Raw genomic sequence first — 25,127 nt, 5'->3', positions numbered from 1 at the left:
CCGCCCTCCTGTACCTGCCTTCTATTGGTTGGTCGGAGTTCCCGCCGAGGTGACTGGGCCAACGCGCTTCCCCCGCCCGGCCTCGGTAGTTCCAGAGAGGGCGGGACAAAGGTCGTTCTTCCGCTTTTAATTGCTTGTGGTTGCTAGGGGCGCTCGGAACGGTAGGTGTGTGGTGAGAGTTCACGTTTTAGAGACGTTGTGAAGCCATCCCAAGATTGGCAACTGGGGAACTTGTATGGAGAGTCGGTCTGTCTGAACCCTGGTTTGATAGGTCCCTCGCCGACTCCCGCAATCCCCGCCAGAGCACGTTGGTCCCAGTCTCTCTTCGCTCTTCACCTGCCCGGCCTTTGGCGGGACTCCTCGCTTTTCCGGCTCCGGCGCGGACTTCCTCCAGGTGCTGTGTGACGGCTTCCAGGACTCGACCTGGGAGGTGATGAGGTGCGCTCCGGTGCGTCTGAGCGGGCGCCGGGGGCGAGTCCAGTCGCTTCAGCACTCCCCTCTCATGGCTCGTTTGTTGAGAAAAGTTGGTGAGTTCTAGTCGGTAGGAAAGTCTTCAAGTTTCCGCACGGTCAAGGTAATTTTACTAGCATTTCCTTCCATTTCTCCCCGCTGCCCCCAGTACAGGCTTTCGACCTGGTGACCCAGAGCTCTGGATGTGGGATTCAAATTGTTCACTGTTTTTCTGTTATTCATGAATTAGCTGAAGGTGCCGTCTTTTTTGTGCTTCATGTTTCCATTCCCTAAGCATAGGAGAGCAACTTCACAGCTTCATAGAAAGACTGTAAATGAATTATGTGTTCAAGAAAGATAACCAGTTAGGGAGTCATTTAGTGGGCAGTGTATGACTGAAAGGGAAACGCAAGGGTTCCGATTCTGGTTAAAGATATACCACTGGTCAAGGCCTTAACCTCTCCAGGCCTGTCTCTCTCAAGTTAAGTTCATAACTTAGCCTTAGATTAGGTTTGTAAATGACCAAGGCAATTCAGTGGTAGGGGAAATGTAGAAATAAGCCTTTTGGGTATTGACATCTGTTTTGCCCAACATTTATTTCTTTCCCTCGTAAATTCGACAGGAATTTCGTTTTGTGGTCCCTAGCCAATAAGAAGTTTGGCACCAGTAAAACTGAGGAGAAATTCCAAGTGGCAATCCTCAGGGACCTTTTAGATTTCTGAGAAAGGAATGGTATCCTTTAGTTTCTGGTCAGCTTAATGTGCCCTTTCTATTAAAAAATTTTAGTTAATTTCAGTATGCCCTCTCTTTTGAAGTTCTCTTGAAATTAATATATAGTAACTACCTATATACCTACATAAATATTACCTATGTACCTATATAGGTACTTGAGCATAATAGTATTTCCTGAACACCCAGGGATGCAAGGTGCTCTGCAGCCCTTACTCATATCAGATGTGGTGGTGAATGTCTCACAAAATTATTTGAATGTAGACTCCTCTGGGTAAATGTGTTTGTGCCTTATATATCATAAGTGAAAGGGAGCCACAGGTAGCTCTCATTGTGGATAAGAAGGGAAATCTTGGTTTCTCCCAAGAAAGTGGACCATTATGGAATAAAAATCCAGCACCTACGGACTTCCCCGGTGGCGCAGTGGTTAAGAATCCGCCTGCCAACGCAGGGGACGCAGGTTTGATCCCTGGTCCGGGAAGATCCCAGAAGATGCCGCAGAGCAACTAAACCCGTGCGCCACAACTACTGAGCCTGAGCTCTAGAGCCCACAAGCCATAACTAGTGAGCCTGCACACCACAACTACTGAAGCCCGCATGCCTTTGAGCCCTTGCACCGCAACTACTGAGTCCATGTGCTGCAACTACTGAAGGCTGCACGCCTGGAGCCTGTGCTCCACAACAAGAGAAGCCACCGCAATGAGAAGCCCATGAACTGCAACGAAGAGTAGCCCCCGCTTGCCACAAGTAGAGAAAGCCTGCGTGCAGCAAAAAAGACCCAATGCAGAAAAAATATAAATTAAAAAAAAAATCCAGCACCTAGTATAGTTTCTTGCCTATAATCAATTCCATTCAATAAATGCTTCATTAAAAGTTGAACCAGCTGTCCCTCTGAAAAAATGAGCCACAGAAGACAGAAAGGAAAGGAATGGAGTAAAGCATGAGAGAATGAGCTAGATTCAGAAACTGAGAAAGGTGTATAAACATCTCGGAGAGTTAGGCACATGGCTCCTGGAGCAAAATAAAGTGTGGCAGAATGGTCAGGGTGGACTGGAGACACTACTGGAGAAACCAGTAAGAACTGATCCCCAAACTGAATTCTTTATGTTCCTGTAACTGTCTAACTTATAAATGACTGAACATGGCTAATGTGCTTCATTGCTGTAATGTTTGGGTCTCTGATGGGCAGTTTTGGCTGGAGAACCCATCATCCTAGCTTGAACTTTCTTCAAATTGTGCTGTGGTCTGAGACCCTGCCTACTCTCAATCCTTTCTTTTCCCTCTCCTTCATAGGTGTCAGGCCTGAGTCACAGTTTGCAGACTCTCCCACCTTCCCTTGCTCCCTTCCCTTTTATCTTTCACAGATAGTTCCCCTAAAAATATCTTGCATGTTGTTATGAATTGTGTCCTTCCCAAAATCCATATGTTGAATCCCTAAACCCACAATACTGCAGAATGTGAGTGCATTTGGAGATGAGTCCTTTAAAGATGTGATTAAGTTAAAATGAAGGTGTTAGGTAGGGTGAACCCTAATCCAGTTTGGCTGATTGCTTATAAGAAGAGGAAATTTGGACACGTAAGGAGACACCAGGGGCATGTTTGCAGAGGAAGGGCCATGTGAGGACACTGTGAGAAGGTGGCCATCTGCAAGCCAAGGACAGAGGCCTCAGAAGAAACCAAACCTGTTGACACCTTGATCTTGGACCTCTAGCCTCCAGAAATAAAGGAGAAATAAATTTCTATTGTTTAAGCCACCCAGTCTGTGGTATTTTGTTATGGCAGCCCTGGCTAATACACATGTCAAATCCCACCTTGGCAACTGCCTCTCAGAGGGCCCTAACTAGCACAAGTGGTACTAGGAGAGGTCCAAGAAAACATAATAAGTTGAAGTTTCAGGACTGGCACACTCATTACCTCATAAGCAAAGACGATGCTATCCTGAGCAGTTTAGGGGCATGGGTAGCTCCTAGCACAAGGTGGTGACCCAGTTGCTAAAGATTTAATCAGTAGTGACCTGGGAAAACATCCCAGTGGAGGAGAAAGCCCTTGCAGATAGAATTTCAGGCATGTGAAATATATGAGTGGGAACATGCCTACAAGGACAGTGGAGTTGGCTGGTTACTGCTAAGTTGTATTGACACTCTGAAAAGGAATAAGGAGAAAGCAAGGGTTCTCCCTGGGTTAATGCCTAAGTGTGAGAGACAGAAAACCTCTTTAGTAGCTTACAAAGAGGCTTTTATGTCCTATAGTGGAAGAGCTGACACAGTTAAGCCACAGACTCAGGTCGTGATAGAGGCAACAGAGTTCCAGAGACATTTAAATGTGCAACCAAAGCAGGTCAGGGCCCTGGTTGCAAAAACCTGAAACCCTGAAACAAGGGATAGGACTTCTGGATGGACATCTGTAAGGATGTTAGTTCTGCAAACCCACATGAACTTACAAAGTTTGCAGAGGTGGTTCACCTCTTCGTATTATTCTCTGCATGCTGAAAGACACTGCAGAGCCACTGCCCCATGAGGCAACATTGAAGTTGCCCCTACTTCCTGTCCTGGCTGCCAGGCCAGTAACTAGAGTTAAATCCTAACAAAACCCAGCTGAGGGACTTCCCTGGTGGCACAGTGGTTGAGAGTCCGCCTGCTGATGCAGGGGCCATGGGTTCATGCCCCGGTCCAGGAAGATCCCACATGCTGTGGAGTGGCTAGGCCTGTGAGCCGTGGCCGCTGAGCCTGCATGTCTGGATCCTGTGCTCTGCAGCAGGAGAGGCTACAACAGTGAGAGGCCTGCGTACCACAAAAAAAAAAAAAAAAAAAGAACCCGCCTGCCAATGCAGGGGACGTGGGTTTGAGCCTTCGTCCGGGAAGATCCCACATGCCGCGGAGCAACTAAGCCCGTGCACCACAACTACTGAGCCTATGTGCCACAACTACTGAGGCCAGTGCGCCTAGAGCCCATGCTCCACAACAAGAGAAGCCACCGCAATAAGAAACCTGTGCACTGCAAGGAAGAGTAGCCCCTGCTCGCCACAACTAGAGAAAGCCTGTACGCAGCAGCAAAGACCCAACGTAGCCAAAAATAAATAAATAAATTTATATTAAAAAAAAAAACCCAGCTGAGAACATACTGGGCCTGATAACGGAGGAAAGAGATTAAATACAAAGAGCTGTAAGAATTAGCTCGCATATATAGACAGAAGCCAGGGGAGTACCCTGCAATTGAAATTTGAGGTTGCTTGATCAAAGTGGCTGGAATATAAGACTAGACAATCAGGAATTCATTGAATTGGGAGCACTTTCTTGAGGCACAGGATTTAACACCCTGGCAAGAACTCTTGGGGATGAAAAAAACTCACTGCCGGGAGGCTTTTAGAAACCTAGAGAAAGTGACGGCCAATGCTGAGTAAAGTAGAAATGCCCCAGTTGCCCTGGCATATGATACAATAATGAAAAAAAAGACAGGAAAGTGGGCATGCAGGAATAGGTTTGTGAAGCCAGAAGACCCATCAGAAGATTATGTTCAACAGGAAGGCCCAGAAAACACACCATTCACTGAGGCCATCAGAAATCTGGTGAGGGGCAAGAGCATCACCAAGAAGTTCTCTGCTGCCTGGGCTGACAGTAGAAACAGTCACAGAGCTGGGGCTCATTAATAACTATGGGAATGATATTCCCCTTCCCCCAGGTAAGAGAGACCAGATGGTGGCACTTAGTCACCAGAAGCCAGGAGGCTACAATTATGACAAAGACCAACAACATCTGACAAGAGTGGCAACCAAGGGGGCCTGACCCACAGCGAACTGTGGAGATGGATATAGAACTTGGCATCTCTAGGGGCAAAGTTAACATCTACAACCAAAAAAAGGCCAAAATGGAGAAGCAAGAGCCTGAGTATGGTTCCCCCCCACTGCACCAAAAGTCATTATCCCTTGTTCAGTGTCTGGATTTGAGCCACTCTTCAGATCTGAAACCCATTGACTTAAGAGGTGGCAGATCCTGCAGCACTGCAGCAAGTATACATGTAATGATTCCTCAGTCCTTCCCCAAAGAGACCTGTGGCCATTTACTTTGGTGACTGTACACACTGGGGAAGAGGAATAACCAGAAAATTTACTCAGAGTCTGAGTTGACATCAGGACCCTGAGACCCAAAGCATTGTCGTGGCCCCTGTTAGAGTGGGGGCTTATGGGGGCCTTGTAGTAAATGGGGTCCTGGCTAAAGTCCAGCTTACAGTGGGTCCATTGTGTCTATGCACCCACCCGATGGTGATTTCTCCGGTTCCTGTGTGTATAATTGGAATTGATATATTTGGCGGTTGGAGTGATACCTACCTACATTAAATCCTTGACCTGTGTGAAGTAAGAGCTATCATAGTGGGGAAGGCCAAGTGGAAACACTCACCCCTGGCCAACATAGTGAATTAAAAAAACAAATATCACATACCAGGGGCATAATGGAAATTAGTGCCACCATTAAAGACCTAAAGAATGTGGGTGGAGGGAGGATGGTCCCTATCATGTCTCCACTTAATTAGCCAGTCTGGCCCTTGCAGATGGATCCTGGAGAATGACTGTAGACTACTGCAGGCTTCAGTAGTTGACCCATTACATAAATAATATTATGCTTGTCAGACAAGCACAAGAAAGAGGTGGCTAGTATGCTGGAGGTATTGGTAAGACCAGTGCTCCAGAGAGTAGAAAAATGCTACAAAGATTCAAGGACTTGCCACTTTGGTGAATTTTTAAGGGTCCACTGGTTAGAGGTGTGCTAGTAGTATATCCTTCCAAGTAAAAAACAAATTGTTGCATCTTGCATCCCCTACCACAAAGGAGAATTCACAGGGCTTGGTAGTTCTCTATGTTCTGGAGCAATACATTCCATACCTGGGAATACTGCTCCAGCCCATATACCAGGTAGTATTGAAGATTTCCAGCTTTGTGGCCCAGAACAGGAGAAGGGCTCTTCAGAAGGTCCAGGCTCCTGTACAAGCATCTCTGCCACTTGGCCATATATTCCAGTAGACTCTTTTGTATTAGAGGTGTCAAGAATGGGAAAAGATGCATTTTGGAGCTTGTGATAGTTAATTTTATGTCAACTTGACTGGGACATGGAGTACCCAAATAATATGGTCAAACATTTTCTGGGTGTGTTGGGGTGGGGGGTGTTTCTGGATGAGATTAACGTTGGACTGGTAGAATGAGTAAAGCAGATTGCCCTCCCTAATGTGGGTGGGCCTCATTCAATCAATTGAAGACCTGAATAGAACAAAAAAGCTGAGTAAAAGGGAATTCCTCCTGCCTGACTGCATAGCTAGGATGTTGGTCTTTTCTAGCCTTCAGACTTGGACCAAAACATCAGCTCTTCTTGGATCTTGAGCCTGCCAACTTTCAGACTGGAACTTATACCATCGGTGTCCTGGTTCTCAGGCTTTTGAACTCAGACTGGAACTAAACATTGGTTCTCCTAAGTCATCAGCTTGCGGACTGCAGATCTTGGGACTTCTCAGCCTCTCTAATCATGTGAGCCAATTCCTTATAATAAATCTACATCTATATCTATATCTAACTCCTATTGGTTCTGTTTCTCTGGAGAACCCTGACTAATAGAGATACTATCAGTGGAGTGCAGCTGTAAAAAATAACTAAAAATATGGAAGCAGCTTTGGAACCGGGTAATGGGTAGAGGCTGGAATAATTTTAAGTTACATGCTAGAAATATGGACATTATGGGCAAATCTAGTGAAATCTCAAACGGAAATGAGGAATATGTTATTGGAAACTGGAGGAAAGGCGATCCCTGTTATAAAATGGTAAAGAACTTGGCTGAACCGTGTCCTAGTGTTTTGTGGAAGGTAGAATTTGAGTGATAAAATTGGATGTTTAGCTGAGGAGATTTCTAAGCAAAGTATTGAAGGAGGGGCTTGGTTTCACCTGATTGCTAGCAGTAAAATGTGAAAGGAGAGAGATGAATTAAAGAAAGAATTGTTAAGCAAAGAGGAACCAGAACTTGATGATTTGGAAGATTCTCAGCCTATCCATATTGCAAAAAATGAGAAAGCATGTTCAAATACCAATGGTGTGATGAGATTATCACTTGATAAGGAGTTTACAGGATTACATGAGCAGAAGCACTGCCAGTTTGAACTGAAGGGGACAGAGATGGGGAAAAATGAAGGACGGCTCTTAGATTTATTGAATTGGACAGGACAGAGTGATAGATGATCACCAGGGCCACTGCCTCAGTTTTGACAGGCAGGCGGCTTCTGCCTGAAGCCTTGGGAGTGGGACTACCCAGCAAAGCCTTGGGGGTGATGCTGCCACCCCACTGGACCTGGATGGCTGAGCACTGAGCCAGAGGATTATTCTCAAACCTTAAAGATCTAATGGAATTTTCTTGCTAAATTTTGAACTTGCTTAGGACGCATCCCCCCTTCCTTCTTTCCTGTTTCTCCCTTTTAGAATGGGAATGTCTATCCTGTGCCTCTCCCACCACTGTATTTTGGAAGCACATAACTTGTCTGATTTTACAGATTCACAGCTGGAGAGGAATTTTGCCTCAGGATGAATCATACCTTGAGTCTCACTATATCTGATTTAGATGATATTTAGATGAGACTTTAGAGTTGATACTGGAGTGAGTTAAGACTTTGGAGGCTATTGGGATGGAATAAATGTGTTTTGCATTTAAGAATGACATGAATTTTAGGGGCCAGGGGTGGAATGTTATGGACTGAATTTGTCCCCCTGCCCAATTCTTATGTTGAAGCCCTAACCCCCAATGTGATGGTGAAGAAGAGATACCAGAGAGCACTTTCCGCCCACCCCGTGAGGACAGAGTGAGAATGAGAAGGTGGCTGTCTCCAAATCAGGAAAAGGGATTGCCAGAGCCTGAACATGCTGGCACCCTGATCTCAGACTTCCAGCCTCTAGAACTGTGAAAAAATGAGTGTCTGTTGTTTAAGCCACCAAGTCTATGGTATTTCGTTATAACAGCCCAAACTGACTTAAGACAGAACTTATGGTAAGCCTCAGTGGAAAAATCACAATGCAGTCACTGGAACTTGAGCAAGGCCATGCCATCTGCAGCAGAGAATTATATACGTTTTAAGAAACAGCTACTAATGTGATACTAGGCCTTGGAAGAAACCGAACACTTAACCGTGGGACTCCAAGTAGTCATGTGTCCAAAACTGCCTGTTACGGCCTTGGTTCTTTTGGTGTTCAGATGGACCCAGCAGCATTTATTGTAAGATGGAAATGGTGCATCTGAGATGGAGCTCAAGCACAACTGAGGTACTTGTAAGCTGCATGACCAGGTAGTCCAGACCCCCATGTCACCCACCACAACTGCACCAATACCGTGACCAGCTGAAGGAGGGGTAAAGCCTGAGTTTGGTTTATGGGTGAGTCAGCTTAAGATGTGGATGTAAGCCAAAGTTAGATAGTGGCCGCATTATAGTCACATACTTGAGAAGCTTTGAAAAATAGTGGAGAGGAAAAATCTTCCTAATGGGTAGAGTTAGAAACATTGTCCCTGGTCATCTGGTTTGTGTATAAGGAGAAACAGACTGAAGTAAGAATATATATAGATTCTTGGGCATGTGTCAATGGCCTGGCCCGCTGGTAAGGGGCCGGGAAGAAAAAAGACTGGAAGACCAAAGACAAGAAGGTCTAGGGTAGAGTCTTGTGGGTGAATATACATGAGTGGGCATGAAGTGTGAAGATTTTTGTATCATATTTTGCACCCACTAGGGAAGAGGTACTAAACAATTAAGTAGAGAAAATAACTCATGCAGTTGTCATTACCAGCCTTAATCATTGGCTACCTTGGAACCAGCCTGATGGGCACTGTTGTGGGTTATATTGTATCCCCCCCAAATTCATACGTTAAAGTTCTAATCCCCAATACCTCAAAATGTGACATTTGGAAATAGGGTTCTTGCTGTTGTAGTTAGTTAAAATGACATCATACTGGAGTAGGATGGGCCCCTAATTCAATGTGACTGGTATCCTTATAAACAGAAGGCCATATGAAGACAGAAATATGCAGAGGGAATGCCATGTGAAGATAAAAACAGAGATTAGGGTGATGCAGGAGAAGCCAAGGAACACCAAAGAAGCTAGGGGAGAAGCATGGAACAGATTTTCCCTCACAGCCCTCAGAAGGAACCAAGCCTACTGACACCTTGGTCTCAGACTTCTAGCTTCCAGAATTGTGAGACAATAAATTTCTGTTGTTTAAATCACCAAATTTGTGGTACTTTGTTAACGCAGCCCTAAGAAACTAATACAGACACATAAATGGTGTGGCCTCAGTGGTAGAGATAGAAGCTATATATGGGCCCAGAAAGTATGGACTCCAACTTTTTAAGGCTGATCTAGCTACTAATGCCTAAATGTCCAACATGTCAGCAATAGAGACCAATGCTGAGCCCCCAAAATGGAGCTATTACTCATGGAGACAGTTGGCTACTTGGTGACAAGTTGACTACTTTGAGTCCCTTCCATTCTGCGGGGGCCAGTGCTTCATTCTCACAGTGATAGATAGCTATTCTGGATATGGGTTTTCCTTTCCACCAACAGATCCTCAGCCAACATTACTGAATTGGGATTTGTGGAGTGTCTGATCCACAGGCACAGAATCCTGCATAACATAGCATCCAACCAGGGCAACTGCTTCATGGTAAAAGAAGTGCGAGAGTGGACCCATGACCTAGTACCGCACCAGCCAGAAAAAGCTGACCTGATAAAGAGCTGGAATGGCTTTCTAAAGTCTCAAGTGAAATGCCATTCATTTCACTTATTCATTATTCCAGCCTCCCACATGCTGCAGAGGCAACTCTGAAAAAACAAGATGCTATCATTCAGGATATGTTATACACATTAAATCCCAGGCCTTTATGAACCCAATAGGAAAAGTACATAGGTCCACTAACCAAGGAGTGGATGCAGGAATAGCTCCATTTACCTTTACTACCAATGACCCACTAGAGGATTTTGTGCTTCCTGTACCCACAAACCTGGGATATATAGGGCTGGAGGTACTGGTCCCCAACGGGATTGCACTCCTGTTAAGGGACACAGCAAAGGTCCCATTGAACTGTAAGCTATGACTGCTGCTGGGGCACTTTGGACTCATTATTCCAGGGACCAGTAGGTGAAAAGAGAAGTCACCATCATGACAAGGATAACTGACCCTGATCAGTAGGAGAAGGTATCACGGCTTTTTACAGAATCCATGTGATCCACTTGGGCATCTCCTGATACTCCCTTGCCCCACTGTAACTGTGAACACATGCAGCAACTCTGGACTAAGAAGGGTGTGGTTACTAGGAGCTCAGTCCCCTCAAGAATAAGGGTTTGGATTATACCACCACATAAGCCACCAAGACCTGCTAAGATGAAAACTGAGGGTGAGGGGAATTTAGAGTGGATAGTGGAAAAGGGAGAGAATGAGTATCAACTGTGGCCTCCAGACCAATTTCTATAGTTCATTCCACTAACCTTCCTCTTTCAAGTTTCTCATCAGGAAGAGAGGCCCATGGAAACCATGGAAGAGCTTCTCCCCAAACCAACAAGAAGAAGTGTATAGATCAGTGGGTCAAAGGAGTGGACTGTGGTGTTTCTGAAAATGTGCCACTGGATTTCCTGCTGTGCGTAGCATAGTTAACTGATGAACCCAGATACTGATCTGGATCCACCAGTGTGTTCACATCTGAGGCCACATTTCCCACAACCTACTCCTACCTAACTACTGAGCATGGTAGAGTAATAATGCAGGTTCATTCCTTCCAGACTTGGGACTCCTCTAATGGGACACTTTGGCTTGAGAACTACTGTTGGGATTCAGAGCTCAGAGGGAAATTGAGAGAAAGGAAATTTTTGCAAAGACAGTTTAAAAAGAAAATAAAGGGACTTCCCCGGTGGTGCAGCGGTTAAAAATCTGCCTGCCAATGCAGGGGACACGGGTTCGAGCCCTGGCCCGGGAAGATCCCACATAATGCAGAGCAGCTAAGCCTGTGTGCCACAACTGCTGAGCCTGCGCTGTAGAGCCCGTGAGCCACAACTACTGAGCCCGCGAGCCACAACTACTGAGCCCATGAGCCACAACTACTGAAGCCCGTGCGCCTAGAGCCCGTGCTCCACAACAAGAGAAGCCACTGCAATGAGAAGCCCATGCACTGCAACGAAGAGTAGCCCCTGCTCACCACAACTAGAGAAAGCCTGCATGTAGCAGCGAAGACCCAACACAGCCAAAAATAAATGAATAAATTAATTTTTAAAAAAGAAAATAAATATAAAATCAGAAATTGATAAAAATAGAAAGCAAAAAAATGAGAAAATCAACAAGAGCAAAACTTATTAATCTCCAAAAAGACAAAAAATTAATCACCTCCTAGCAAGGCTAATCAAGGAAAAGTTTAAGAGAACACATTACTAATATCAGCAATAAAATAGGGGCATCACCACAAGTCCTATAGCTATTAAAAATATAAGAGGATACAACTTTATACCAATAAATTTGGCAATTCAGATGAAGTGGAAAATTTTATTGAAAAATAAAGCTTATCAACACTGAAACAATAACCAACAGGAAATTCTATATTTTGTATTTTAAAGGAATTGAACTAATCATTAAAAACCTCTCTACAAAGAAAACTCCAGATAGCATCACTGATGAATTCCTTCCAACATGTATATTTCTTTCAGAAAGGCATAAAAGGCATATTCACACTTCCTGATGCTTATATATCACACAGTCTATTTGTGGATTAACTTCCCCCTGCTCCATGTCTCATTCATTTAGCACCTACTATGCATTATGTTAAGAGTTGTAGAAACGAAGATGGATAAAGCTTTTGGCAGAGGGAGCCTTCAGGTTGGTGGAAGAAGCAGATATATAACGTAAATGCAATGAAATAAGTGCTAATGAAGATTTTTGTAAAGTACTATGAGAGATGGGTGTGAATCTAGGGAAGGAAAGGCTTTAACAGGCATGAGAAGTGAAACAATATGCCATGTGCTGTTGTCAAAAAAAATTGATACCTCAGGATTATTCCTTGGCTTCTGCTTTTCATTCTTCCTAATTTCATCCACTCTCATATTTGTCCCTTTCATATATAATTTAATCATTACAAAATTTGTATCTCTAGCCTCTACCCTCTCTTGAGCTCCAGGCCTAAATATTCAAATATCCAGACAACTCACCTACTCAAGGACTTTGCTTCCACACTTATTCTCCTCTCTCTCCTGCATCACCAGTCCTCCCTCCCTTCTTGAAGAAACCCTCCCTTGATGGCATATGTCTCTTCGGCTACTACACTACTTTTCTGCTCCCCTTTATATAGAGAATCTTCTCACTTTCTTTCTACTGCATCTTAACCTTTTATGATACTTAAAAACTTTTTTTTATAAATTTATTTCTTATTGGCTGTGTTAGGTATTCGTTGCTGCGCGTGGGCTTTCTCTAGTTGCAGCGAGCAGGGGCCACTCCTCGTTGCAGTGCGCAGGCCTCTCACTGCAGTGGCTTCTCTCGCTGCAGAGCACAGGCTCCAGGCATGTGGGCTTCAGTAGTTGCAGCACGTGGGCTCAGTAGTTGTGGCTCACGGTCTCCAGAGCACAGGCTCAGCAGTTGTGATGCACGGGCTTAGCCGCTCCGCAGCATGTGGGATCCTCCCAGACCAGGGATTGAATCCTTGTCCGCTGCATTGGCAGGTGGACTCTCAACCACTGCACCACCAGGGAAGCCTGATACTTAAAAACTTTTATGAGTCTTTTATCCCTGCTACTCTTCTAAGACTACCTTTACCTGGCTTCTACCCTCTTGATCACTACTACTGTAGTCCAAACCACCATCATCTCTCACCTAGACTTATCAAGGTCACCAATAACCTTCGTGTTGCCAAATCCAATTCTCAACTTACTTGACCTAACAGCAGCATTTAAGCAGTTGATCATTTCCTCTTTCTTGAAAGACTATCTTTACCTGGCTTCTACCCTCTACTGATTTTCTTCTCACTTCACTGGACACTTCTCAGTCTCTTTGTTGGATCTTCTTTCTCTTCTCAACCCTTAAGTATTAGAGTATTCTAGTGTTCCATCCTTGGACTTCTACTCAGTTTTAGCTTACACTCATCTTAGAAAATCTTAACCAATTCCATCATCTTAAATGTCACCTATAAGCCAATAAATCCAAAAATGTATATCTATAGATTTAACCTCTCCCCTGAACTCCAGACTCATATCTCCAATAACTATTCTACTTGGAAGTCTAACAGTATTCCAAACTAAACATGTCTAAAATCAAACTCTTGAGTCCCTGTTTATCAAACCTAATTCCCTTCAGTCTTCTCCATCTCAGTAACTGGCTCTGTGATTCAGCCTGTTGCTCAGGCCAGAAATATTGGGGTCATTGTTGACTGCTCTCTTTTTCTACTACCCTCATTCAATCCATCATCACATTGCATCAGCTCTGCCTTCAAAATATATCCCAGGGCTTCCCTGGTGGCGCAATGGTTAAGAATCTGCCTGCCAATTCAGGGGACGTGGGTTCAAACCCTAGTCCGGGAAGATCCCACATGCTGTGGAGGAACTAAGTCCGAGTGCCACAACTACGGAGCCTGCGCTCTAGAGCCCGTGAGCCACAACTACTGAGCCCGTGTGCCACAACTCCTGAAGCCATCATGCCTAGAGGCCATGCTCCACAACAAGAGAAGCCACTGCAATGAGGAGCCTGTGCACCTCAACGAAGAGTAGCGCCTGCTCACCACAACTAGAGAAAGCCCACATGCAGCAATGAAGACCCAACACAGCCATAAATAAATAAATACATTTATAAAAATATATATATATATCCCAAGTCTGATCAGTTCTCACTAACTTGATCACTACTACTCTAGTCCAAACCGCCATCATCTCTTACATAGATCCCTTCCTTGTAACTGGCTACCCAGCTTCCACACTTCCCCCATGATAGTCTTTTGGGAGTGATCCTTTTACAGTATAAGTTAGGATATGGTACTCCCCTATTCAAAAATCCTCCAACGATTCACATCACACTTAAAATAAAACCCAAGGTTTTTTCCATGATCTACGAGGTCTTTTGCTATATTCTGACATTATCTTCTCCCATTCTCCCCTTCCTTTTTTTTGTGCTTCAGTCACACTAGTCTCATTGTTATTCCTCAAATATATGACAAGCACATTCCCATCTCTGGACATTTGCACTTGCTGTTCACTCTGCCTAAAATACTCTTTCTCCAGATATTCACATGGCTCATTTCTCTGTTCAAATGTCACCCCCTCACAGGGACTACTTCATCTAAAATAACTCCTTCATTTGCTGGGATTTTACTCTGCTCTATTTTCTTTCATAGCTTGTAACATTAAAGGGATTATATCATGTATGCATTTGGGTTTTTTTAATTATTTTTTTTTATTTTTTAACATCTTTACTGAAGCATAATTGCTTTACAATGGTGTGTTAGTTTCTGCTTTGTAACAAAGTGAATCAGCTATACATATACATATATCCCCATATCCCCTCCCTCTTATGTCTCCCTCCCACCCACCCTATCCCACCCCTCTAGGTGATCACAAAGCACCAGGCTGGTCTCCCTGTGCTATGTGGCTGCTTCCCACTAGCTATCTATTTTATGTTTGGTAGTGTATATATGTCCATGCCGCTCTCTCACTTTGTCCCAGCTTACCCTTCCCCCTCCCCGTGTCCTCAAGTCCATTCTCTAGTAGGTCTGTGTCTTTATTCCCACCCTGCCCCTAGGTTCTTCATGACCTTTTTTTTTTAGATTCCATATATATGTGTTAAAATACGGTATTTGTTTTTCTCTTTCTGACTTACTTCACTCTGTATGACAGATTCTAAGTCCATCCACCTCACTACAAATAACTCAATTTTGTTTCTTTTTATGGCTGAGTAATATTCCATTGTATATATGTGCCACATCTTCTTTATCCATTCATCTGTCGATGGATAGTTAGGTTGCTTCCATGTCCTGGCTATTGTAAATAGAGCTAATGAACATTTTGGTACATGACTCTTTTTGAATTATGGTTTTCTCAGGGTATATGCCCAGTAGTGGGATTGCTGGGTCATATGGTAGTTCTATTTGTAGTTTTTTAAGGAACATCCATACTGTTCTCCATAGTGGCTGTACCAATTCACATTCCCACCAGCAGTGCAAGAGGGTTCCCTTTTCTCCTCACCCTCTCCAGCATTTATTGTTTGTAGATTTCTTGATGATGGCCATTCTAACTGGTGTGAGATGATATCTTATTGTAGTTTTGATTTGCATTTCTCTAATGATTAATGATGTTGAGCATTCTTTCATGTGTTTGTTGGCAATCTGTATTCCTTCTTTGGAGAAATGTCTATTTAGGTCTTCTGCCCATTTTTGGATTGGGTTGTTTGGTTTTTTGATATTGAGCTGCATGAGCTGCTTGTAAATTTTGGACATTAATCCTTTGTCAGTTGCTTTGCATTTGTTTATTGGATATATTATCTGCCTTCCACACTAGAATGCAAGCTCTATAAGGGCAAGGATTCATGTTTTGTTCAGTCACCAAGTCCTATCAATTCTACCCCTTAGAAATATCTTCATTCCATCTTCTTCTCCATTATCACTACCTTCGCCTTAATTCAGTTGCCATCACCACTTGCTAGGACTATTATAGTATTCTCCTACTTGACTTTCTGCCTTCACCTTCTTTTGATGTCTTTCTCTCCCATTACTTACCAGTTTGATAGCACTGTAGTTGATATGTATTCATGTCTCTCCTACGTAGAATCCTTTGTAGGGGACACCCTCTTTGCCTACTGGATAAAATTCAAGCCCCTCAACACAGCATCCAAGTCACCTCCTGCAACCTCCTCACCTTTACCAGCAGCACCAAACTGCTTATATCTCCTCATGTCCTTGCCTGTGTCCTTGGGACATACTGGTTCTTCTACTTAAATGTCCTTTCCTGACTCTCAGAGATAGATAAATATTTCTTCCTTTGGCCATACTTCTATTGCATTTATTATACTGTGGTGGAATTTTTTTCTTTTTTTGCTTACATGTAGGTCTCTTATTAATCTATGAGCTCTTAAGGGAAGAGAGTTGTGTTTTATTCAGGCCACAGCTTCTGTCACACAATAAGGGGTAGATGAAGATTGGAGTAGGGCATGGAGAACGTTCACAGTAGAAGGGACTGTGTGTGTAAATACTCTGAGGCATGAGGGGGCTTGGCATCTTCAGAAAAGAGAGAAGGGCTGTGTGACTGACCCAGTGAATAAAGGGGAGAGCGGCAGGAGGCAAGCTAGAAAGACTGTGGGAACCAGATCACGCAAGGCCCTTGTCGAACATGCAAAAGATCTTGAACATCATCCTATGAAGCCTCTAAAAGATTTTAAGGAGAATAAAGGTAAAATTTGCACTTAAAAAAAAAACCCTCATGAAGCTTGCTATGTAAAGAATGGATTGAATGAGTACAAGAACAAATAGAGAGAGACCTGTTGGACACTAGTGCAGTCATCCAGGTGAAAAGGGATGATGCATTGGCCTGGGTTGGCAGCAGTGGGGATAGTGAAAAGTAAACAGATTCAAGATATATCTTGGAGGTAAAATGAACAGGACTTGATAGGACAAAAGGGGGTGAGGAAGATAGATGGCACAACTGAATGGCTGATGGTATCATTTGCTGAAATGCAGATTTGTCCTAGGAAGTTCAAAGGAGCAATAGCTAAGTTTTGAGAAGTTGAGTTTGAGATGCCCGAGTATGAGACATATAAAGGGATATGCTGAAAAGGCGGCTGAATATGGAGGTATGAATTTCAGAAGAGAGGTCTGAGCTGGAAGAATAGCTAGGAGTCATGAGCACACAGACTGTGTCTAAAGCCATAAGAGTTGATACGAGAGCCAAGGAGACATGGTAGCATGAAAACAGAAGAGGATTATGGATGATGCAGAGTTGAGAAGAAATTCATTGGATTGGAGATAATGAGAACAGGAAGCTAAGAGGCCACATGGACTTTATAATTGCCCAGGGGAGTGGCAGAAGTTGAGGGGACAGGAAGGCCATGAGCCAGGTGCTTGCAGATCTTCAGAGAATGAGAAAAGTGGCCAAGAGTTTGGAAGATCATTGCATTCAGAAGGGAGAAAAGATGAATGGTTAGATGACATGAACCTGAAAAAGGCACATTTTGCAAGAGGGAGAGGGAATAGTGAGGAGAAACAACCTAAATTTCCCCTTAATTGTATTCTCTGTTTCAGATAATGAGGATCTTCAAGAATGTCTTCGAACTGCAGGTTAAATAGGCTCAAAGAAATCCCACCCCTATTGTTCCAGACTAAGCCCATCCCCTGGGGCTTAATCAAGGCAGAGAAGCTGCCAGAGCGAGGAGGCCAAACCTGTGGGAAGGTGGCATGGAATAAGAATGGCAACTAAGAAGCTGTACTAAGAGTTCAGGTGAGAGCAGGTGAGAGATTGAATGAATGCAGAGGCAGAGGGGACAGCAGGGAGAGAGAGCTTGAGGAAACATCTCTAACATAGCTGGAGACTGAGTTCAATCATGTGACCAATGATCCAATCAGTCATGCCTTCCCAGTGAAATCCCAATAAAATATCTTGATGCTGAGGTTCAGAGGAGTCCCTGGTTGGTGAACACGGGTGTGCTGGGAAGGTGACATGTCCTGGCTCCCCAGGGAGAAGATATGGGAGCTCCATGTTGAAGACCCTCCCAGACCTCACCCTATGTGTCCCTTCATTTGGCTGGCCCTGGTTGTATCCTTTAAATAAAACTGTAATTGTTAAGTGCAGTGCTTTTCTGAGTCATTTAGTTCTGTGATTTATTCTTGTGAATTATTGAACCTGATGGGATAATGGGAACCCTTGAATTTCTGCCAGTTGGTCAGAAGTGTGGGTGACCTGGGGACTCTCAAAGTGTGGATGGCATCTGAAGTAAGGGCAGTCTTGCTGAGGACCGTGCCCTTAAACCTGCGTAGTCTTACACTACCTCCAGGTGGTTAGCATCAGAATTGTATTCAGTTGGGGTTTGTGTTAGAGTAACAGGTAACAAACAGAGAATTCTACTCAAACTGACTTTAAAAAGTGAAGGGAATTTATTGGTGCACATTACCAAAAACATCCACAAGTAACATGGCTTCAAGCATGGCTTGACCCAGCAACTCAAATAATGTGACCAGGACCTAGTTTTTCTCTCCTAGTTTTTCCTGAGACTGGCGTCATCCTCAGCAAACTCTCCCTTCCTGGTGCAGGATGGCTGCCAATAGTTCCTGAAGCTATGTGCATGTGGATTTACATCCAATTAAGAGAGAGATTTTTATTCATTCAAATAGATGTTCAAGAATTGAGTATAACTGGCCAAAATTGGGTCATATTCCCATCCTTGAATGAATTATTATGACCAGAAATAGTGCCATAAGTCAATCAGAACCTACTTCTAAAACCAGAGGTGGGATTTATCTTACTTAAACCATTTGGCCATAAATGGCTTGCCTTATACAAAATCTGGGTACTACTGTTGGAAAAATGGGGAAATAAATACTATGGAAGCAATCAGTAATGGAACCGTGTTCAGTTGATATTTATTTAATTGACATCTCATTTTGAAAATTAGCTGCATTCTGGAAAACAATCCCAGATTCCTTTAGTTCTTAAATTCTACACTTAAGGGTTGTTCTGTCTGTACTCCAGGTGGCTTAGATACCCTGTGAGGTTCTCTTTACAACCTAATTATTTGCTGGTACAATCCCAAATGAGAGAAATACAGCTTGTCAGATTATGGTACAATTCATCTTCTCCAGAGATCATTTATGTGACAACTTAATTATTCAGAGAATAAAACCCTAAGAGGTGCCCACACTTAAAGAGCTGACAGAAGATGATTCTGCAGAAGAACATCTCCATGCCCTCAGTTCTGAAAAATCACTTGAAACTACTGAAAGAGATGTCACAAAGTTTACATACCAGAGTTCATGGACTTTATTTATGGGCAACATTCTTCGATCCTCTCTTAGAGTCAATTTGCTATGATTCTAGGTGCAGTTCTAACAGGTTTGTTATCTGATTTTCCGTTGGGGAAACTAGTTCTCTCTAACTTTCAGTTTTGTGGTTTTGATAGGACTGATACTACCCACAAGGTCGAAGAATGAGTACAAGGATCTGGCCAGTCCCTTGGCCACACCGTGACTGATTCTGAAATGGGAATGTGGCCCAACCTGGGCTATTGAGAGCCCTACCCAGAACTTCGCCTGCAACTCTTATGGGGTTGCTAGGTTGTTACGATGTTAAGACCAGACATGTTGTTGGGCTATCAAGGGGGAGAATCCAGCTGGAAAATGAAACCGACATAGAGAGAAAAGCAGAGGAGAGATAGACAGAGACAGAGGCAGAGAAGGAATCCACTTCTGATGTTATTTGGGCCCCTGGAACGAGTCATGACTAAAACTCTTGGATGTTTCAGTTACAGGAGGCAACAAATTTCCTTTTCTGCTTAAGCCTGTTTGAGTCAGGTGTCTGCACTAAGGTAGTTTAAACTAATTCATCTGGTTTTCTGCAACAAGCAAATTGGAAGCAACAACAGAGGAGGGTTTTTGCTTGGAGGCATATGAATTAGCAGCAGTTTCACTAATTTTTAAAAAATGTTATGAATTCTGCACACTTAATGAAATAAAATCCAATATTTTGGTACTTGGTGCTGACACCAAAGGAAAGCAAAGGAAAACTACAAAATCTCTCTCTCTAATTTAAAAAAAAAAAAGAAAGAAAGAAAAAGAAAGAAAGCAGTTTGGGATCCAGATCATGACATCATATCTTACAGTACAGGACAATGTTTGATAGTCCTGATGTGACATTCCCTATTTTTATACCTGTCATCCATGGTCTTTCACACTTAAAACCATCTTTGATTCCTCTCTTAGTGAGTAGTTACAATACTAGAGCAAAATTATATTTTTAAACTTTCTGCTTTAATTTCCTGCAAAGCCAAAATACTGGATTTTTTTACATGTTTAGAATTTATAAAGTTTTAAAAATATTAATGTAACTAAATATTATTTAACACATTTAAAAACAAAAATTGTAAACAAATTACAAAATATCCTTCTGGCCACTACTGGCTCTGCTGCTTTCTGCAACTTCACTTCTACCCCACACATATCCATACACATCATCTATGATGTAGCTGGTTAGGAAGAGCTTCTAGACTTTCCTGCCCAGTTTAGCAACCCATAGGGTTTTCAGGACTACTTCTTCTGATTGAAAATGATTTCTCTCCTGTGAGCCCAAAAGAGATGGCCCTAGCTGGGTCTGACTCTTCTCCATCCCCTATGGGGAGATTTCCTACTTCAAAGACTCCTCCTTTTTAGTCCTCGCTCAGCATTTTTGCTGAGAGAGCGTAGTGGAGGATGAAGTTTGTAAGAGATGAAGTTTGGAAGAGGTAGGGAGTTACTGGAACAGGGTGGTAAGGAGGGGATGGGAGGGTTTATGGTGATAAATGGTATTGGTTTATGGTTAGTGATGAGGAGGAGGTTAGAGCAGGAGGAGGAAGGAGGGTTTGAAGAGGACCTAAGAAGAGTAAATAAAGCTGCTGACTGAGGTCTAAAATAATGGTATTACACCAGTAAAAATACCTTAATTTCAGTGCTTAAAAATAGCACAGTATACGGGTACACTGGAATATAGAAAACAGTAATGCAGTCATGATTCCCTCTTCCCTGACCTTCAGTCAGAGTGCCTCTAAATCTTGTTAATTCAATTTCAGACACATGCCACTCCACCTGGAGATTCAACTTCCTGAAGTATTCTTGGCACAAACCTTGAAAGGCTCTGGTTCTGTTTTAAGAAGGAAAGCCATGTACTTACATCACTTATACACACTGCTGCCAGATTAATAGTTCTGAATCACAGTTCTACCACAGAGCAACGAATATTTATTGAATATTTGGTATGTGGCAGGCACCAGGCTCTCTTTATATTACCTTATTTAACCTTCATAACAGCCCTTCGTAGTAGATACTGTCATTAACCCCATTCTGTAGATAAGAAAATAGAAGCTTAGGAAAATTAAGTCTCTTGAAAAGGAAACATAGCTCCTAAGTGGCAGAACTAGGTTTGGAACTAATCTGTCTCACTCCACTTGGGTCCTTAACCTCTATTCTTTTTTTTTTTTTTTTTTTTTTGCGGTATGCGGGCCTCTCACTGCTGTGGCCCCTCCCATTGCGGAGCACAGGCTCCGGATGCGTAGGCCCAGCGGTCATGGCCCATGGGCCCAGCCGCTCCGCAGCATGTTCTATCCTCCCAGACCGGGGCACGAACCTACGTCCCCCGCATCGGCAGGCAGACTCTCAACCACTGTGCCACCAGGGAAGCCCTTAACCTCTATTCTTTATCACCTCTTCTGCTCAAAATCTGAGTGAGTAGTCAATAAAGTCTAAGGGCTTATCACTTAAGGCCCTTACCCCCAACTGCCATTCCAATTTTATTTTCTACTATGGCCCTTCATACATCTGATTTTCAGGGCAAATGGAAGTATTTGTTGATCACCAATATGCCTCAGCAATACACACTTCCATGTCTTTGTTTATGGAGGAATGTTTTCTCTGTGTCACTGGTTCCAGAAAAAAATAGAAATATTTAAATCACTGTTTCACACAATAATTGTCATAGTTTTTATTTTCCATTACAATAACAGCCATTGATTTTTACATATATACATATATACACACACATATATATATTTCTTCCCTTAAAATAAACTATTTTCTTCTGAAGTATGTACAAAGATTAAGTGGTTTGGAAATGTATTAGGCCTTTACAAATTGTTTATAAATCCAAATCCAACAGAATTAGGATTCCAAATAGTAGAAATCATTTTACCAGAAGTCCAAAAAGTCTTCAGGGTCTCCCAAGATTATCTAAAATAAACACAGAAACAAAAAACTATTCAGGACAGAAATTTGGCAAGTGGTCAGTCTCCTTTTGTAGGGTGCCTCTACTCCTAACAGGCATAATTTTCGAAAAAAAAAACCTGCTGTGGAATAAATTTCATGGATTAAAAAAAATGCTGAGTGACGTTACCTTGAATGTACAGTCGATTTGGCCACGATACAGCTTCAGCTTTTTAAAAAGCAGTAGCTCTCCAGAAAACAGAAAGAGAAGGGAAGATTTTTCCAACTTATTTTAGGAGGCTACCATTACCTTGATAACAAAACCAAAGAGAGTCCAAAAAAGAAAACTACAAACAAATAGCCCTCATGAACATAGATGAAAAAAATCCTCAACAGGGGAATTCCCTGGCGGTCCAGTGGTTAGGACTCGGTGCTTCCGCTGCATGGAGCCAGGTTCGATCCCTAGTCAGGGAACTAAGATCTTGCATGCCGTGCACTGGCATGGCCAAAAAAAAAAAAAAAAAAAAATTCTCAACAGAATTTAAAAATTGAATTCAACAATATATAATATACACATATATATTATAGAATATATATACGTAAAGAATAACACATCATGACCAAAAATTCAAAGCTGACTGATTCAGTATTCAAAAATCAGTCAATAGACCCACAAAAATATAGTCATTTGATCTTTGACAAAGAAGCAAAGGCAATTCAGTGGAGAAAAAATATGCTGTTCAACAAATGGTGCTGGAAAAACTGGACATCCATGTGCAAAAAAAATGAATCTAGACACAGACTTTATACTCTGCACAAAAATTAACTCGAGATTATAGACCTAAATGTAAAATGCAAAACTATGAGACTCAGAAGATAACATAGGAGAAAACCTAGATGACTTTGGGTTTAGTGAGGTCATTTTAGATACAACACCAAAGGCATGACTCATGAAAGGAAAAATTGATGCAGACTTCATTAAAATTTAAAACTTTTAAAAAAGTTTAAAACTTTTTTAAAAAGCTATGCAAAAAACACTGTCAAGAGAATGAGAAGACAAACCTAACACTGGGAGAAAAAATTTGCAAAAGACATATCTGATAAAGTATTGTTATCCAAAATATACAAGAAACACTTAAAAGTCAACAATAAGAAAATGAACAACCTGATTTAAAAATGGGGAAAAGATCTGAATAGACACTTCACCAAAGAAGATATACAGATGGCAAGTAAGCATATGAATAGAGGCTCAACATAACATGTCATTAGGAAATTGCAAATTAAAACAACAATGGGATACCACTATACACCTATTAAAATGGCTAAAATCCAAAACACTGACAACACCAAATGCTGACAACGATGTGGAGCAACAGGAGCTCTCATTCATTGTTGATGGGGCTGCAAAATGGTACAACCACTTTGGAAGATAGTTTGGCAGTTTCTTATAAAACCAAACATACAATATGGCAATTGAACTGTATTTGCCCAGAGGAGTTGAAAATTTACATCCACACAAAAACCTGCACGTGGACATTTATCGTAACTTGATTCATAGCTTCCAAAACTTGGGAGCAATCAAGATATTCTTCAGTAGGTGAATGGATACACAAACTGTGACAATGGACTACTATTATTCAGCGCTAAAAAGAAATGAGCTATCAAGTCATGAAAAGACATAGAGGAAACTTATGTATTATTATATATATTTCACTTATATTACTAAGTGAGAGAAGCCAATCTCAAAAGGCTACATAATGAATGATTCCAACTGTATGATATTCTGGATAAAGCAAAAATAGGGAGGCAGGAAGATCAGTGGTTGGTTGCAGGGTGGGGTGGAGGGAGGGATAAACATAAAACACAGGATATCTTTAGGGTAGTGAAATTATTCTGCATGATACTATAAGAGTGAATACATGTCATTATACATTTGTCAAAATCCATAGACTATATAATACAAAGAGTAAACCCTAATGTAAACTATGGACTTTGGTTGATAATGATGTCAGTGTTGACTTATTGATTGTTACAAATAAATGTACCATACTGATTCGGGATGTTGATGATGGGAGAGGCTGCATGCAGGAAGGGGATAGGGAGGCGGGAATTCTCTGCAGTTTCTGCTCAATTTTACTGTGAACCTAAAACTGCTCTAAAAATAAAGTGTATGTATGTATGTGTGTATATATGTGTGTATATATATATATATGTACGTATGTGTGTATGCATACACTTTATTTTAAAATTATATATATTTTATATATGTATTTATGTATCCTTTTAATATTCTAAAAAATATATCAGTGTAATCTACCATACTTGTCATAATTGTCCAAAGAAGAAAAAATACATTATCATTATCAATTGATGCAGAAAAAGCATTTGACAAAATTCAACATCCATCCATGATTAAAAACTCTCAGCAAACTAGAAATAGAAAGGAACTTCGGACTTCCCTGGTGGCACAGTGGTTAAGAATCCGCCTGCCAATGCAGGGGACATGGGTTCAATCCCTGGTCCAGGAAGATCCCACATGCTATGGAGCAACTAAGCCCGTGCGCCACAACTACTGAGCCTGCGCTCTAGAGCCCACAAGCCACAACTACTGAGCCCATGTGCCACAACTACTGAATCCTGTGTGCCTAGACCCCGTGCTCCACAAGAGAAGCAACCGCAATGAGAAGCTCGCACACCGCAACGAAGAGTAGCCCCCGCTCACTGCAACTAGAGAAAGCCCGCGTGCAGCAACGAAGACCCAACGCAGCCAAAAATAAATGAATAAATTAATTAATTTTAAAAAAGAAAAAAAGAAAGGAACTTCCACAGGCTGATAAAGGGCATCTATAAAAAAACCTAGAGCTGATATCATATGAAATGGTGAAAAGCTGAATACTTTCCCCTAAGATCAGGAACAATGCAATGATGTCCACTGTCACCACTTCTATTCAACATCATACTGAAAGTCCTAGCCAGTGCAATAAGGCAAGGAAAATAAATAAAAGGCATACAGGTTATAAAGGTAGAAGTAAAACGTTCCCTATTTG

At 42.3% G+C, this 25,127-nt stretch overlaps 1 long non-coding RNA gene across 3 annotated transcripts; it reads left to right on the top strand.

The window, feature by feature from the left end:
- The first annotated feature begins 28 nt into the window (after positions 1 to 28).
- Positions 29 to 17,988, top strand: LOC117202628 (uncharacterized). Of its 3 annotated transcripts, none has more exons than XR_007473310.1 (3): positions 29 to 574; positions 6,505 to 6,691; positions 7,938 to 17,988. It is a non-coding gene; the product is annotated as an uncharacterized LOC117202628 (long non-coding RNA). The 3 variants fall into 3 exon arrangements; XR_007473311.1 differs by having other exon boundaries at positions 30 to 574; positions 9,194 to 17,988; XR_004485112.2 differs by having other exon boundaries at positions 33 to 574; positions 17,443 to 17,988.
- Positions 17,989 to 25,127: the final 7,139 nt, after the last annotated feature.

The sequence above is a fragment of the Orcinus orca genome, chromosome 1, assembly GCF_937001465.1.
Source record: "Orcinus orca chromosome 1, mOrcOrc1.1, whole genome shotgun sequence".
Taxonomy (NCBI): domain Eukaryota; kingdom Metazoa; phylum Chordata; class Mammalia; order Artiodactyla; family Delphinidae; genus Orcinus; species Orcinus orca.
This window is presented reverse-complemented; position numbering and strand designations above follow the sequence as displayed.